This window comes from Schistocerca americana, chromosome 2, assembly GCF_021461395.2.
Source record: "Schistocerca americana isolate TAMUIC-IGC-003095 chromosome 2, iqSchAmer2.1, whole genome shotgun sequence".
NCBI classification, from domain to species: Eukaryota; Metazoa; Arthropoda; class Insecta; order Orthoptera; family Acrididae; genus Schistocerca; species Schistocerca americana.
In genome coordinates, this window is record NC_060120.1 from 439,457,366 (window position 1) to 439,472,864 (window position 15,499).

Here is a 15,499-nt window from a genome sequence, read left to right on the forward strand (position 1 = left end):
CATCCATTTTGCAATTACGCTAAACTCGCGCCTCTAACGAAAATGTTTGACGCTGCTACAGCTGTGAGTTACAGTTTCCCGTGCATAGTGACGCACATCTCGTTGAATTCCGAGACGTTGTATCTCGAATATGAACGCAACACAGGTAGCGACCTTGCAAGGCATACGTGGAAACTTTGAGGATATAGCGTTAAGTGTCTACACAGATTTTGAAATACAATACTTCTATGTGTTCATCTTGTATACGGAGAAGCAAAACGGAGGTAAAGAAAGGTTCACATTTGTCGAATGGTAAATTCTACTAAGAATCGAAACGAATGAGGTGTGGTAATAAAAAATGATTCTCAAAAATAAGTGGGCTCCTAGGATAAAAATTGAGGTCGTTGTTCGTAGAATCAGCGAGGAAATAAATGTCTAGAATGAGGGAACAAGACGATATTCCACATGTTGCGATATAAGGTGATGTGAAACGGGACTCCCATTTTTTCACATCACATCCTGATGGTCGTGGATCAGGGCAATGAAGTACATGCAACATTTTTTGACTTCAGGAAAACATTTGACTCAGTCTCACATCATCGCCTGATAAGGAAATTAACATCATATCGGTTATGAAACGAAATTTGTGACCGCATTGGACATTCTTTATAGGGAGTACGCAACATGCTGCCTTGGATGAAGACCCAGCGACGGATGTTGTAGTATGTCAGGCTTGCCCCAGGGAAGTGTGCTGGGATCCTTGCTGATCATGTTTTATATGGCAGACAAATATGTCGAGGACATGTGGAAATTAATGCCTTCTCCGAAATTTTTAATTTGTTGTCAATATCGGTTGAGGTATTACACGTCATGAACGTTACTCAGTAGACTTTCCCGCTTCGTTGGCGCAAGTTGCAACGCTCTGCTGCTAGCGGGCACCGCTGTAGCGTGTAAAATGGCGGCGTGTAACGTTGTTATGTCGGTGCGTGAGAAACAACGTGCTATAAAATAGTTTCTAACTACAGAAAACGTGCCTCCACATGGCGCTCCCTCTCCTTCAGCCTGACAACGCCTGTCCACACACGAGCGCTGAGCGCTGCGACGTGCGCAACAATACAATGCGTTGGATTCGCTGTCATCGATCATCCTGCATACAGCCCCATCCGATTTTCATCTGTTTCCGGAACTTCAAGAACACCTCCGAGGACTGCAATGAGTGACGAAGTGGTACAAGCATTGCCGAGGTAGTGGCTCCGTCAACAACGTGAAAGACTGTACTTACGGTATCAACAAAGTTGTCTTTCGCTGAGAGAAATATGTTCGTCGCCAGGGTAAATAAGTTGGGAAATATATATGTACACACGATAATAAACATGGAAAATGTTAATACATTTTGTTTAATTTAAAAAGCTTCAAGAATTTTCACAAAAAAATTCGAAAGCATTACTTTTCAGCAGACCCTTGTAATACCAACCTCATATATTTTACAGATTATGAATAAAGTAATACCTGAAAAAAGATGCACAAATGTCCAATGATGTCTTCGTAATATTTAGAAATTGTACAGTGTTTACCTTCAGATACTCAGAATTGTAAAACTGTGCGCATCTGAGCCCGCTGACAGGCCCACACCGGTGAGCAGCCCGGTTACTGCTCGAACTGGGGTTGACCACTCACCCGTGGTCGAGTGGGTCGCCTCGGGACGTGGCAGGCAGCGAGAGACTTCCCAGGGGCCGCAAATAAGGCCCTCCCCGGTTAGTGTGACAAACAGGTTCTGTGGATGACACTATCCCTCAGCCAGATGCAGTCGCCTCTCCTGTTTCAGAGGGAACATCTCAGCCTGCAAGATCTCGGCAATCATAGAAGGTGGGATGATCGGTAATTGGGAGCTCCAACATTAGGCGCCTTATGGGGCCCATTAGGAATATGGCTGCCAAGGAGGGATAGAAAGCCAATGTGCACTCCTTGTGCATGCCGGGTGGCGTCATTCCAGACGTGGAAAGGGTCCTTCCGGATGTCATGAAGAGCACAGGGTGCAGCCAGCTGCAAGTGGTGGCTCACGTCGGTACCAATGATGTGTGACGCTTTGGATCGGAACATATTCTCTCTGGTTTCAAGCGGCTAACAGAAGTGGTAAAGGTTGCCAGTCTTGCTTGCGAGATGAAAGCAGAGCTGACCATTTGCAGCATAGTCGACAGGATCGATTGCGGACCTGTTCAAATGGTTCAAATGGCTCTGAGCGCTATGGGACTTAACAGCTATGGTCATCAGTCCCCTAGAACTTAGAACTACTTAAACCTAACTAACCTAAGGACAGCACACAACACCCAGCCATCACGAGGCAGAGAAATTCCCTGACCCCGCCGGGAATCGAACCCGGGAACCCGGGCGTGGGAAGCGAGAACGCTACCGCACGACCACGAGATGCGGGCTGCGGACCTGTGGTACAGAGCCGAGTAGAGTGTCTGAATCAGATACCCAGACTGTTCTGCGACTGTGTAGGTTGCAGATTCCTCGACTTGCGGCATAGGGTGGTTGGGTTTCAGGTTCCGATGAATAGGTCAGAAGTCCACTATACGCAGGAGGCCGCTACACGGGTAGTAGAGGATGAGTGGTGTCGACTGGGCGGTTTCTTAGGTTAGAGGGTTTCGGGGAAATACAAAAAGGGCTTCAGTCTCAAAGGGTGCAAGGTCGAACTAAGGAAGAACATAGATACAGGAACCATCGGTAAAACAATTGTAAATTGTCGTAACTCTGTCGGGAAAGCACCAGAACTCAGAGCACTGTTAGAAAGTACAGATGCTCAAATCGGTATAGGCAATGAAAGGAGGCTAAAGCCTGAGATACATTCAACTGAAGTTTTCGCGAAGGACCTAACGGTGCTCCGAAAGCATACGCTAAACGCAGTTGGCGGTGGCGTGTTTGTTGCTATTAGAAGTAGTTTATCTTGCAGCGAAATTGAAGCAGATAGTTCCTGTCAGTTAGTATGGACATAGGTCTTTCTTGGCAACCGGAATAAAATAATAATTGGATTCTTTTACTACTCTCCCAGCTCAGATGCTATAACTGCTGAAAGTTTCAAAGAAAACTTAAGTTTAATTTTAAAAACATACCGGGCGCATACAATTATAGTTGGTGGTGACTTTAATTTATCGTCGATATGTTGGCGAAAATACATGTTTATATCCGAAGGCATGCATAAGACATCATCCGAAATTGCTCTAAACGCATTATTTGAAAACTATTTCGAGCCCACGCGAATAGTAAGCGGCTGTGGAAACACACTTGACCTCTTAGCAACAAATAATCTTGAGCTAAAACGAGTATCAAAACGGATACAGGTATTAGTGAACATAGATTTGTCGCAGCGAGACGGAATGTAACTCCCAAAGTCTCCAAAAATAAATGAAAAATATACCCATTAAAAAGAGCAGATAAAAATTCACTTGACACCTTGCTAGTGAGAGACAATCTCCACTTCTTCCAAATTAGTAATATAAGTGTAGACCGGATGTGGCTTGAATTCAAAGAAATGGTATCGACAGAAATTGAAAGATACATACCAAATAAATTAATAAATGACGGAGCTGATCCTCCTTGTTACACAAAAAAGGTCAGAACACTATTTCAGAAACAACGAAAAAAGTATTCCAAATCCAAACGAAAGCAAAATCTCCAAGATTGGCGTTCTTTTACAGAAGCTCGTAATCTAGCGCGGACATCAATGCGACATGCTTATAAAAGTTTCCACAACGATACTTTATTTCGGAACCTGGCAGAAAATCCAAAGAGATTCTGGTCTTATGTAAAATATGCTAGCGGAAAGACACAGTCAATGCTTTCTCTGCGCCGTAGCAATAGAAATACTGTCGACGACAGTGCTGCGAAAGCAGAGTCTGTAAACACAGCCTTTCGAAATTCGTTCACCAAAGAAGACGAAGTAAATATTCCAGACTTAGAATAAAGAACAGCTGCCAACATAAGTAACGTAGAAGTTGATATCCTCGGGGTACTGAATCAACTTAAATCACCTGATAAAAGCAAGTCTTCTGGTCCAGACTGTATACCAGTTAGGTTCCTTTCAGAGTATGCTGATGCAGCAGCTCCATACTTAACAATCATATAAACTCTCGACGAAAGATCCATACCCAAAGACTGGAAAGTTGCACAGATGACACAAATGGAAAGTTGCACAGGTCACAGAAATATTCAAGAAAAGTAGCAGGAGTAATCCACTAAATCACAATCCCATATCATTAACGTCGATATGCAGCAGGATTGTGGAACATGTGTTCGAACTTTATGAATTACCTCGAAGAGAACGGTCTATTGTCACACAGTCAACATGGACTTGGAAAAAGTCGTTCTTGTGAAATACACACGAAGTGACGAGGCTATTGACAAGGATTTCAAATAGATTTAGTATTTCTAGATTTCCAAAAGGTTTTTGACGCTCCACCACAAAAGTGGCTTGTTGTGAAATTGCGTGGTTATGGATTATCGTCTCAGTTATGAGTCTAGATTCGTGATTTCCTGTCAGTGAGGTTGGAAAGTTATCTGGTAAAACAGAAGTGATTTCTGGCGTTCCCCGAGGTAGTGTCGTAGGCCCTTTGCTCTTCCCTATCTATATAAACGATTTAGGAGACAATCTGAGCAGCCGTTTTAGGTTGTTTGCAGACGGTGCTGTCGTTTGTCGTCTCTTAGATTGTTTGCAGACGATGCTGTCGTTTGTCGTCTAATAAACTCGTTAGAAGATCAAAACAAATTGCAAAACGATTTACAAAAGATATCCGAATGTTGCGAAATTTGGCAGTTGACCGTAAATAATGAAAAATGTGAGATCATCCACATGAATGTTAAAAGGAATTATTTAAACATCGGTTACACGATATATCAGTCTAAGCTAAAGTCCGTAAATTCAACTAAACATCTAGCAATTACAATTAAGAACAATTTAAATTTGAAAGAAGACGTAGAAAATGTTCTGGGGAAGGCAAACCAAAGACTACGTTTTATTGCTAGATCGCTTAGAAAATGTAACAGATTTACTAAAGAGACTGCCTACACTACGCTTGTCCGTCCTCTTCTGGAGTACTGTTGCGCGGTGTGGGATCCTTGCCAGATAGGATTAACGAAGCACTTCGAGAAAGTTCAACGGAGTGCAGCATGTTTCGTTTTATCGCGAAATGGGGGACAGAGTGTCACGTACATGATACAGAATTTGGAGTGGACACCATTAAAACGAACTCGGCTTTCGTTGCTGCGGAATCTTCTCACGAAATTTCAGTCATGAGCTTTCTCCTTTGAATGCGAAAATATTTTTTGACGCCGACCTACATAGGGAGAAAATAAGAGAAGTCAGAAATCGCACGGAAAGATATACACTATGTAATCAAAAGTATTTGGACACCCCCGAAAACACACGTTTTTCATATTAGGTGCGTTGTGCTGTCACCTACTGCCAGGTACTCCATATCAGCGGTCTCATTAGTCATTAGACATCGCGAGAGAGCAGAATGGGGCACTTCGCGGAACTCACTGACTTCGAACGTGGTCAGGTGACTGGGTGTCACTTGTGTCATACGTCTGTACGCGAGATTTCCACACTCCTAACCATCCCTGGGTCCACTGCTTCCGATGTGAAGTGGAAACGTGAAGGGACACCTACAGCACAAAAGCGTACAGGCCGACCTCTTCTTGTTGACTGACAGAGACCGCCGACATTTGCAGAGGGCTGATATGTGTAATAGGCATACATCTATCCAGACCATCACACAGGAATTCCAAACTGCATCAGGATCCACTGCAAGTACTATGACAGTTAGGCGGGAGGTGAGAAAACTTTGAATTCATGTTTGAGGGGCTGCTCATACGTCATACATCACGCCGGTAATTGCCAAACGACGTCTCGCTTGGTGTAAGGAGCGTAAACATTGGACGATTGAACAGTGGAAAAACGTTGTGTGGTGTGATGAATCACGGTACACAATGTGGCGATCCGATGTCAGGGAGCGGGTATGGCGAATGCCTGGTGAGCGTCATCTGCCATCGTGTGTAGTGCCAACTGTAAAATTCAGAGGTGGTGGTGTTATATATAGTGTGGTCGTGTTTTTCATGGAGGGGGTTTGCACCCCTTGTTGTTCTTCGTGGCACTATCACAGCACAGGCCTACACTGGTGTTTTAAGCACCTTCTTGCTTCCCACTGTTGAAGAGCAATTCGAGGATGGCGATTGCATCTTTCAACACGATCGAGCACCTGTTCATAATGTACTGCCTGTGGCAGAGTGGTTACACGACAATAACATCCCTGTAATGGACTGGCTTGCACAGAGTCCTGACCTGAATCCTATAGAACACCTTTGTGATATTTTGGAACGCCGTCTTCGTTACAGGCCTCTCCGACCGACATCGATACCTCTCCTCAGTGCAGCACTCTGTGAAGAATGAGCTGCCATTCACCAAGAAACCTTCCAGCACCGGACTGAACGTGTGCCTGCTAGAGTGGAAGCTGTCATCAAGGCTAAGAGAGGGGCAACACCGTATTGAATTCCAGCATTAGCGATGGAGGGTGCCACGAACTTTTAAGTCATTTTCAGCCAGGTGTCCGGATACTTTTGATCACATAGTGTAGATATTCATTTTCTCAACACGCTGTTCGAAAGTGGAATAATAGAGAATAATTGGAAGGTGGTTCGATGAACCCTCTGTCAGGCACTTAAGTGTGATTTGCAGAGTGTCCATGAAGATGAAGATGTTGATGGAAGGTGTGGAACAACTGGCGGGGAGTGCGTTGTTCAAATCCTTTGGCTTTATCACTAGAGGGGGATGCCGGAATGTTCCATGGACAATGCAATAACCGATTTCCATTCTCACCCTCGCACATTTCGACTCCATTTTCTGTGTATGATGACCTTGTTATTAACGAGACTTCCAGCACTAGCCTTGCTGCATTCCTATCTTTTTAACTGAGGACTAACAATGAGAGAGTGGAAAATTAGGGAAGGCACAAGTTTTCGGCTGAAATCGTTCATAGAACTATTGCATATGTAGCTCGACGCCAAAGGAGCCTCAGGTGTGCCCTTGTTGACCCATCGACAACTGTGCGTGTAGATACGATTGCAGTTATCACAGGAACATTGTGGTAATAACACTGTGGAATAACGAAACCTCATTCAGTGAACCATGCTTCTAGTTTCATGGCAGGTGTGTTAGAGGAAAAACAATTATTTTGATCCTTGCCGACTGATTCTCCAGGCTCGAAGGGCAAGGGCGCATGTTTCTCAGTCAGTAAGAGCGTGACATTGCTTAGTGTTGGTTTTGAGACGGTTCTTGAACGTCTTTCTCTGACCCCGGCATGTCGACTACCTTCTTCTTTCGCTTATGTATCTACTAATATTTGGGAGGTCATATGAAGAGAAAACTATTTTGGCAAGGTCTGTTAATTGAAAAATACCTAATAATGGGTAAGTAATCCTGCCAGGGTAAGGTAATTGATTCATAACCCATAAAGTGGGAGATCATATTATGTTATTTATCTTGGTAGGGTTTGCTAAATAAAACGTATCTGTAGTGTGCATACTTAAGATGAAGAGAAATTTATGCAACGGATTTGTTGAACGTAAAGTGCCTCCTACATAAGTACGGATAAAGGCTCTGGTTAGTCCATTACGTTAATCCATAATCAAAGAGTGACAGAGGTTAACTAGCTATCGAAGTTACTGGAACAGGAATTTAATTATTGCACATTTATTTCACAAGAATCTACACACTTGCGAAATACTAAACATAGCGAACACCTGCGTTCATAACTAACAAAATGCACGTAAAGGATTGAACAGTCTTAGTTACAGATAACATACACACATTGAAAGACGGCGTAACTGACGGTTTCGTCGACTTTCACGTTATTGATATATAGCGTATTACTTCATTTTTGTTAAAGATTATCCGACAGCGACTGCCAATACATGAAGTACTTGTAGATGTTTTATTTCTTGAGAATTACGTTTGGCTGAGCTGGCAATTTCACGGACAATTTCTCGGCAGAACATGACAGGCGAGGTGTGAGAATTCTATAAGTGTGAGACTGCAGTTCTCTCGTCCCAAAAATACTTGTAGCTGACCCTTCGTATATACATAAAGCAGATCGGATTCTTAGGAGGGTCATAGGAAACAACATGCTAAACACAATAACACTCTCCTTTGAGACACCGACAGGACAAAGGAAAAACAAATTCCTTTCTTTAATGTGGGCCTCTGGGCGCGAAAATGCGGAAATTTCATTGGTCAGCCTGGTCTGATGTTGTCGCTTTGGAAAAAAGTTGAGAAATGGAAGGACGCTCCAGGAGAATTGACACTTCTCACTGGATGACTGGTCGTGAGAGGCTAGGATTGGTGTGTATGTTGCGTGGAAAGACAGGAAGAACTAAGGTGGAACGTCGTCCGCTGCCACTGAGAGAATCACTTCGAATTCTGTTCGCAGAATTCGGTGTGAGAAGTAGTCATTTCACTTTGCAGCTACAACTGGAGGTAGCTTTTCGGTTTTCACGGGCGGCTGCCGTGTGGCCGAGCGGTTCTAGGCGCTTCAGTCTGGAACCGCGCGACCGCTACGGTCGCAGGCTCGAATCCTGCCTCGGGCATGAATGTGTGTGATGTCCTTAGGTTAGTTAGGTTTAAGTAGTTGTAAGTTCTAGGGGACTGATTACCTCAGACGTTAAGTCTGATTACCTCAGACGTTATGTCCCATAGTGCTCAGAGCCATTTGAACCATTTGAATTTTTTTTACGAGCGTTGTCCGTCATTGCGGCCGACAACGGCAGCACTGAGGGGGGGGGGGGGGATAACACAACGACGCTGTTAAACAAAAATGTTAAGATCTGCAACCGACTTTGGCGTGTGTAGGTCGCAGTGTACTCAGAAAACGTTAGAGTGTTAATGAGTAGGAGGAAGACGCCCTTCTGGCATGCATAATTTTACGAACTCAAATTTTGGCAATCACTGTCGTCAGATCGTGCAAACGGATCAGTGTTGTAATAGTGTAGTAACCTACTTGTCGGTTCCTTGTCTTGAATCTCTGCCAGCCTAGTTACTTGTCACTGCTTCATGTTCTTGTGATAATTTGTCAGTGAATAGGATGTCATTAAACATGTTCGTGTTATATTTCAGTGCAACTAAAAACAATAGAACTTTCGGTAACTTTGACTCTCATTACATACGTTCACGTTCTATGATCATTTCTTCCTTCCCAGTACCTTCTTGGTATGGAATCCAAACAGTAGAACAATTCTACAGTACTGATAGCACAAGTGATTTGCGTAACATGTTTCAAACTCTACATCTACATATATACTCCGCTAGCCACCAAGCGGTGTGTGGCGGGGGGCACTATTTGCGCCAAAGTCATATTTTCCCCCTTCTTCTCCACTCGCGGATCGCGCGAGGGAAAAACGACTGTCTGATCGCCTCAGTACCAGCTCTAATTTCCCTTGTCTTTGAATGGTGATCATTGCGCGATTTGAAAGTTGGTGATAATGAAATGTGCTGTACATCCTCGGTGAAGATCGGGTTTTGGAATTTAGTGAGCAGCCCCTTCCGTTTAGCGCGTCGTGTATCTGCAAGTGTGTCCCACTTCAAACTTTCTATGAGATCTGTAACGCTCTCGCAATGGCTAAATGTACCAGTCACGAATCTTGCCTCTCTTCTTTGGACCTTCTCAATCTTTTGAATCACACCCAACTGGTAAGGGTCTCATACAGACGAACAATACTCTAACACTGGACGAACTAAAGTATTGTAAGCAATTTACTTTGTTGAAGGACTGCATCACTTCAGGATTCTATCAATAAACGGCAATTTAGAGTTCGCATTAGCCGTTACTTGCGTAATCTGATCGTTCCATTTGAGATCATTTCGACTAATCACACCCAGATACTTGACGGATGTTACCGCTTCCAAAGACTGGGCATTTATTTTGTACTCGTACATTAATGGGCATTTTCGCTTTGTTATACGCAGTAGGTTACACTTACTAATATTGAGAGGTAACTGCCAGTCATTACACTATACATTTATTTTCTGCAAATCCTCATTGATTTGTTCACAGCTTTTGTGTGATACTACTTTCCTGTAGACTACAGCATCATCGGCAGTTTAATGCCGCTGTCAATACCATCAACCAGATCGTTTATGTAAATCGTAAAAAGCAGTGGACCTATTACGCTGCCCTGGGGCACACCTGATGTTACACTTGTTTCTGTTGAAGTCTCCCATTCAAGACGACATACTGCTCTCCGTCTGTTTGAAAAATTTCTATCCAACCGCATATGTCATCGGATAGACCGTAAGCGCGCACTTTTTGGAGCAAGCGACAGTGTGGAACTGAGTCGAACGCCTTTCGAAAGTCGAGGAATATGGCATTAACCTGGGAGCCGGTATCTAGAGCCTGTTGTATGTCATGCAGAAAGAGGACCAGCTATGTTTCGCATGACCGTTGTTTCCTAAAACCATTCTGGTTTCTGCAGATGAGCTTCTCAGAGTCTAGAGAGGTCATTATGTCTGAACACAAACTATGTTCCATGATTGTACAACAAATCGATGTCAGTGAAATTGGCCGGTAATTATGTGCATCCGATTTTCTACCCTTTTTATAGATTGCTATGACCTGGGCCTTCTTCCAGTCCCGAGGAACTTTCCGCTGTTCCAATGATCTCTGATAGATGATTGATAAGAATGGTGCTATATTTGTATCATAGTCAACATAAAATCTTGCGGGGATACCGTCTGGGCCGGATGCCTTCCTGGCGTGTAAGGATCTTAACTGTTTTACAATCCCAGAGACACTAAACACTATGTCAACCACCCTGGCGTTTGTTCGATAATTGAAAGGGGGAATGGAGCTGCAGTCCTCTACCGTAAACGAGTTTTTGGAAGCTAGGTTTAGAATTTCGGCATTCTCTTTATCATCATCCGTTACGTTACCCATACTGTCAGCAAGAGCAGGCATTGAATTATTTGTAGCGTTCATAGATTTTACGTACGACCAAAATTTTTCGGGGTTATTTTTAGAATCTGCAGATAAAATATTGCTTTCAAATTCGTTAAAAGAATCCCTCATTGATCTTTTGACAGCTATTTTCATTTGGCATAATTTCTGTTTGTCAGTGAGGCAGTGACTACATTTAAAACGACTGGGCAAAATTCTCTGCTTTCTCAGCAACTTCCTAATATGATTGTTGAACCAAGGTGGATCCTTTCTCTTCCCTATATTTTTGCTAGGCACATGTTTCTTTAGCACGTGGTGGACAACACCTTTATATTCCGACCAAAGTTGCTCAATATCTTTGTGTCCCTCGGTGAATGCTTGGAGCTATGAAGATGTTCATTAATGACACTTTTATTTGCTTTCCCAAATAAGAAAACTCTACGCTGTTTTTTCTTTTTTTTTTTTTTTTCAACTTCCACTGACATAGAAGCCACAACGACATTATGGTCGCTAATACCTTCTTCTAGATTAACTTCCTCAAAATGATCAGGTCTGTTTGTCGCCAAGATATCTAATTGTACCTTCTCGAGTTGGTTTTCTAGACAATTTCTCAAGGTTGTATGTTGAGAGCGCTCCTAGAATAACTTCACATGAGTCCTTGCTTCTGCCCCCTGTGATAAACGTGTAATTTTTCCAGTCAATGGACGCCAGATTAAAGTCTCCACTTCTAACTAATGGATAATTTGGATATTTATTTCCGGTGTACTCAAGACTTTCCCTGAAACTCGTTCCATCTGGAGCTCCATTACGCACAAATAATACGTTTGTTCTTCTTCTTAATTGCCTGTTATATCACCACAGTACTATCAAATGTATGAGCCTCGCATCTACTATACACCAAGAGGGAGTGCTAAATTCCTCAGCATGCAAGCATCTGGAGAGTTCATGTGTAATGGGGTGGATGACATAAGTAAGATTGGCACGGAACAGTCTTCGCAAAACAGCAGTTACAGCACTAGAATGAGAATACTGGTCTATATCACTAGCACTATGTGGTAAAGGTTTGGAACACGTGTTATACTTTTTGTGAAAGCATAATATCGAAGTGTATTGATCATGTGGGTCTCAGCTTGTTCTACTCCTTCACGAGACGTCGAATAGTTCTGGTCAGTTCCAAATTAAATTGGAAACTTGGAAACAATGTTGCAGAGAGGTTTGGTTAAAGCAAGAGGAAGAGTTAGGAGATGCTTAAAGAGAGGCCATCTAGAGTTTTGCTCAGCGACCGTCCTTATCCGATAGGTTCAACAAAGAGGTAGCTTGTTTTGAAATAGAGGGCACAGTGACATCTGCTACCCCATCATGATGGAATATGAGTTTAAATGTAGAGATATGACCTTTGGAGAGCTATTTGGACATTCTCCACAATGCTGCAAACTCTTGCAGTTCCCATATTTTGCCATGTCTTCCATATTTTTGTCAGTAAGAAACACTGTCTCTGTCTTTCATTTCAAACATCCTCTCTGTTGCGGGATCACTTAACTTAAACTATGTGATATCCTGCTTTCTGTGAGAGCCAAGGAATCGAAATGTGTCAATGCCAGTTTAGCACTCAACACAGACTTCAGAATCATGGTGGAAAAACAAAATATATGACCATGTACGAAGCTGTAGTCATACACCGCTTGAATGTGTTACAGCAGAAATTGGGAAAAGTATTACAGCCTCTCATATGCATCTTGTGAAGTGACTGCAGTGAACTAATACAAAAATTTTTATCAAGAGACAATCAACAGCAAAAGTTTCAACTTCTATTTTCTCGATAAATAAGATACCATATTCGTCTGTGAAGTTTGTGTGCCTATAAATGAATGGAGTGACATCTCAATAGTATGACTAAATTTACATCTATATGGTTACTTTGCAAGCCATCATATGGTATGTGGCACAGGGTACCATGTCCCACTACTATTCATTACCTTTCTTATTCCACTTGCAAGTATAGTGAGGGAAAAAGACTGCATATGTCTGCCTATGAATGCTAATTTCTCATATCTTATCTTCGTGGTCCTCATGGGAAATATACGTTGGCAGTGGTAGGATCCTTCTGCGGTCAGCTTCAGGTATCTATTCTCAATAGTGTTCATCGAAAAGAACGTCGTCTTCCCTCTGGGGATTCCCATTTGACCTACCTGACGAGTGTAACGTGACAAAAAATTACCCTGCAAAATGACTCTCATAATCAGTTTAATTAAATAGCCTTTCAATTTGATGTTAATGATGCCGATCGGTGGGTAGAGATGAGGGCTTAAGTACCATGGATATGATTTGGGAGTTGGGGCAGTAATCAGGCGCTTTTTCACTGTGGCGAAATCTTTAAAAGAAATTCCATTCTTCCACCTAACAGGGAGAGATAACCATTGTAATAAAATCAGCTATATTACCGAATTTATAATATAATATGTAGTATAAGCCTAATATTTACAAATTCTCTGTGTTGCTGCCTTAGGAGAGTTCGTATGTAACAAAACATTTGGTTACTTTAAGAGAGTTCAAAAGTGAGGTAGCGTCCTTTAACAGACGTAGAACATGTTCTTAGTGCTCTGTCATGAGCCAAAAATGAGTTTATTATTCTAGTCCTCTGTTGCAGGGCGTAACAGATATTAAGCAGATATTTTTACCTCATGAGGAATTACTTAAGAGGAAATATAGCCTAAGCCATACTGTTGCAGGATTTTCACAACTAACAATACTTTAACAATGTGAAAACGTGAGTATGCCCTGATTTCTTCTGTCTTCGAAAGTAGCCCATACGAAAGTGAGAAATCTACATTTCGCATGAGAAATTCGAGGTGTATGGCCAACGACATCCGTTTCTTGGACTGGGTAAAGTGGATTTTTTAAACTGTGGTTGAAATTGGTTAGAACTACTGAATACATACGAGCCACTGCTGCTTGTCTCGCAATGTCTGTGGTCAGCGGCTGACTGGAAGTGGCCACTTAGCCTCATGCGATGGCAGGTACAAAGAAAATATTCCAGCTATTGGCTAGTTGGCTCTCGGCCACAGCCTCGGGGCCAAGTCCCAGTGGCAACCCTTCAACGCCCTCTGGAAAGATGAGTAATGAACTAGCCAGTGTGCTGGTAGAGAGGCGACAGAAGTGAATGTGTGTGATTCATGAGAAGATTCAATATGGCGTGTGTTTGTGCTGGACAATTACTCCCTCTCACGTAAATTGATCTGTTGAGGGGTTGGTGGCCTTAGTGATATACTCTCTCTGGTCCCTGAGCATCTGGTATGGTAGGCATGTAAATACCAGGAGATTGGTTGGTTAACTGTCGATGAGTGCACGGCACAGCTGTTTCTCTGTCGTGCGGTTTGGTCGTGAGCCCAGCAGCGGATGGCACGTGGTGCAGCCTGGCAGGTGTCAGACAGCGTGCACTTTGCGATCACAATAGGAAGGTTTTTTCCATGAGATATGTTCAGTGGAAACATTGCAGTGGAAGGGGGTGCTCTGAGTAATTTAATTACTCGATTTGCATAATGTTTGTGTGTGATACCCACACATTTAAAATATGTTTTATTATGAAGAAGGACGATCATACGGTGGTAAGTGTTTTAACTGATCTATTTCACTCCTGTAAATTTTTAAACAATTAATTTGATAGGGTAGTGCAGATGGACTATTTCCCTCTATTTTTGATACCGAAATTACGTCAGCTCTCCCTTTGTCCCTAGAATTACCCAAGAGGAATACAGTATTCTCAGGAGTGATGAAAATCTCCGTCTGTATGTTTAGAGACATTGGATCGCACACCAACAGGAAGTAGCCACTTGAGAGAGACAAAAACAGGAAGCGAGTCTGAAATTTCCTGATCAACACAATTCTGTCACATGTGCTTTGTTTGGGGTTTCGGGTCAATGGAGGACGACATCCAGTCTGTGTTTGGTGGTATTTAGTACCATGATCTGTAATTAGGAAACTGGGAGGTTTTTGACCTCCGTGGCGGCGCCTGGACGACAGACACATGTGCGGGGGCCCCAAACGGAATTTAGGCAGCTACTATACCACACTTCATTCCATTTCGCAGTGTTTATAGTTATTATGTCATGGGAAGCGGGATGGGCAGTGCAGACGTCAGCTATACGCAAGTGGAGGAGGCTTGTGTCGCGCAAACTGATGAAATAAGGAATATGCATCAATATATTACTGACATTGATTTGAATTTCGTGTTGTCAGATCCTTTCTCTCCAGCACAGACTGAGTCTTTTTCGCGCTGATTTTTTCTGGGAGGAGTGGGGAGGGAGGGGGCAAGGGGTTGGACATGGCACGTCCTCTGGTAGTGGCATTGTGCTCTAGCTCAGACGATCCCTGTTTGTCAACGTGAGCATACATGTGAAAATTTTCCAACAAGACACCTCCAATCTGCATCAGTGTAATTACGTAATTAGGGCATGTAGTTTCTGGATGAGGTAGTACTTGCAGCTTCCACACCAACAGCTCTACACAGATTGACCGATTTTCCTACCAATTTTTTTCTG